A 3546-nucleotide genomic window follows, 5' to 3' on the forward strand; every position below is an offset into this window, starting at 1 on the left:
GTCTATACCCCTGCTATTCTGATGGCTTCCGGGCGTACATAGACTATTTTCCGTCCGCTATATTTTGCGGTCGCTAGCTTACTCTTTCTTGGCGGTCCAACTCATCTCTTTACTGACTATGTCTCCATCTCCCTCTCTGTTCGTTATCTGACTTCACAACTAAATCATCTTTGTTTGTGTTTACATCTATTGTCCTAACTTTTTGATCATGTTACAAATTCCAAAGCTATTATATAAATTTTGAACATAAATATTTAATTCTCTAAAATACCTTATTCGTTTTGATAGCATTCATTTTGTCATCCGAACATTTTTTCTATTCACAAACATTCACAATCGCACATGATTAGGTGGCTGGCGTTTTCCGGCAGCCCAACAATATAGTACATATACCTAATTTTGTATACATAATTTACCGGCTTCTAATACATTTAATTTGTTTTATCTATGTAGAGGCATAGAGTCGTGTACCTTTCTAGATATTTTTGTGTGCCATATATCTATTTTCATAAGGTTAAAAATATTAGACTATGGAAACTATGACTTGGCATTTATACGTATGTACATTTTCATGTGGCGCGGTATTGACATTTTTTACATTTACTTTGGTTTTATATACCTCCCCTCTAAGTGAAGTCACAACCAAAAAAAGAAAAAGTCGTCTTCTTGTTTATTATCGATTCATAAGTCATTCCTCTTGACGTGCTGTCTGCTCAATACTTCTTAACTTCTTTTGCCTTCTTTGTGACGTCACGTTCGTTTCTAGCTACAGCAAGTTTAAATGATATCTGAGTGCATACGCTGATCCTCTTACCTCTATGTTGTGTGTATGTGCCAATGTTGCCCTGCGAATTCAAATCATCACATATATACTAGCGAAGTACCCTTTACTATGTAATACGAAGATTTAAACATGGAAAAACGTGATCAGGAAAATCTGAGCAAATTTGGATTATTTTTCAAATTTTTCATCGTATCCTTACTCAACAAAATAAAAACTTTTCGCAATTTTATCACACCATTTTTGCTCTTGTTTCATGTTAAAATTATGAACCCATTGAGACTCAGATAGTGCTACTAGTAAACAATAATCTGGCATACATTGCTTTTATTATTCGTATTAACTAAAACAGATAAGCAATGTATGTTTTAGGTTTCTTTAGGGGAAGACGTTTTTGTCAACCTTACAATTCTATGCTGTTGGCTTCTTGCGGGTCTTACTTTTTTTGGATAGTATCGAGTCCAGGAGATAAATCAAGGATGTTAAGATTTCTTTCATGTTTGGTTTGTCTGGAAGTAAATCTATCTTCCTTTATATTTTTCCTTAGAATGTTCTCATGAAGTTGTTTTATGTTTTGCCCGGGCGCCTTCCCTAAAACAGATGCATTTTACAAAAATATTTTTTTCTTTTTTAGATATTATTTTAAGCTCCTAAAATCTTTAGAATATGATGCAGAGTTATTTACAAAACGCCAACATATTTGAGCCATATCAGCGTCTTATAAAACATTATTTGAATAATTCCTACGCAAAAGAGAATTAAAATTGTTTGCAGAATGCCGACTTAAAATGGTTATATATTGGAGCCCTGCGTCGGGAGGTAGGAATTATGTCAGTTAGTATGAATTCTTAGAGTGTTTCATCAAGACTATGTCAGGATAACCCGACGGCGAACGTAGATGAAATCAGTGCACCTGGCATGATTGATGTGAAGGTTCAGAAGCCATCTCCCTAGACAAAAACACGCTAAAAGCAGGTGTGAATGATTGCATACGAAATGATCACATGTTCAATAATTGGAATAGAGCTTCGAGCAGTTGGCATTAGGAACATCGAACGAAAAGATGGACCTACGGAGGGTATGGATTAACGTGAATATATTCGAGAATGCCCATTCGTCAACAACATTTAATTAAGCAAGAAGAAATTAAGTGAGAAGACATTCTTTTAGTGTATCTTTTATAAGGAAAAACTTTTCGGTCTTTCCCTTTGTGAATGAATCTTTTTTAATAAAACATTTATAACCGTCAACAAGTCTCATTTTATTTATTTGCGGACTGTTATCCTCATCTTCATAGTTGTTTTTCACTACTTTCCGGCCAACTCATCCTTTGGCAATTACTGGGAATATAGTTAGGCAACTCAGCATCCCTATCTCGTCGCGGTTAATCATCTGAAGAAGGCCAGAGAATGAGTTGACTGAAACGTATTGAAACAGCACCAACTATGAAGATGGGGATAACAATCAGCAAATAAATAAATAAATAAATAATACACTGATTTCTTATTTCAAAGGATGTCAATTAAACAATAATACATAAGTCTCATTTAGACCTTTGGCCCAAGGCGAAAATTATCATTTTTAATGAGAGTTAAAATAGGTAGGAATAATGTTTGGATACAATGTGTTTAAAATCATAAGGAAACTTGGAAAATTTTCCACGCGCAAGATGTTGGTGCATTAATTTATAATTTGGATTTTAATCGTCAAATTGGATCTTAACTTTTGAATTCTGCACGCAAAAAAGTAGCCAATCAGAATAAATCTTTCATTTACTTGCCTATAATCAACCAATGATTCTAGTATGTGTTAAAATCAAGATGGCGGCGTCCATCGGAAAGAAAATATGTAAGTAAAACAAAACTATTTTCGATTTCATATTGGAAAAATAACGTCTCACATTTTCTTTTTAAATTTATATTAGCACTTTTCCAGATCAGGATTTAATCTATTATAACAAATGAATGAAAAATTATCAAATGTTCAAAGTGTGTGAAATATGTTAGAATGTTTGTTTTTGTTTTAAATAGCAATATTAAAAATACATGCGAAAACCCATCGTCTGCTTCAAAGAATCACAACTGTAAAATATAATAAATATAAATATGGATTATCGATCGATAATTTTTGTAATTTCAATGCTTTTAAGTAATTTGATTTTGGTAAATTTGTAGCTATTATTCCTCTCCCCACCTCTATGAGTGTCTATGTAATTTGGGACGAATACTTTTGGTGGAAAGAAAAATATTTTAAAATTTTAATATAGGGATTAGTTTTGTGTACAAATGTAACGTAAAATGATATTTCATTTCCGGACCATTTTAGTTTTTAAGGAAAATAACCAATCATTTTTCCACTAAGCCTAAGTCTGTGTGGCAAGGGCATAAAATGATGTGTAATAGCCTCAAAAGCAGAAACTACGAAAAGAACGGTTTTAAAATGAGGGATCGTTGTACGTTGAATTTATATGCGAAATTGATCAAAATTCTAAATTGTCATTTTTTTCTTTCTGCCAAATTTTTCAAGATATTCACACGTGATCGCCTAAAACTCGAATCTCAAGTTTTGGAGGAGGGGAGCAAACAGTGTGAACCTACAATATTGCTCTACAATATTTTTATCTATTAGGTTCTGATATGCAAATTTGTTTATTTTTAATATACGGCAACGGTTTAAATAGCTTTAGTAATCAAAATCTTGCTGATTCTCTCGTTTGGTAGTTTGTTAATTTTAACCAAGCTTCTCTGCTTTAATATTTGGTTCCT

This window comes from Euprymna scolopes, chromosome 5 (assembly GCF_053919585.1).
Source record: "Euprymna scolopes isolate OS-2025 chromosome 5, ASM5391958v1, whole genome shotgun sequence".
Lineage (NCBI taxonomy): Eukaryota > Metazoa > Mollusca > Cephalopoda > Sepiida > Sepiolidae > Euprymna > Euprymna scolopes.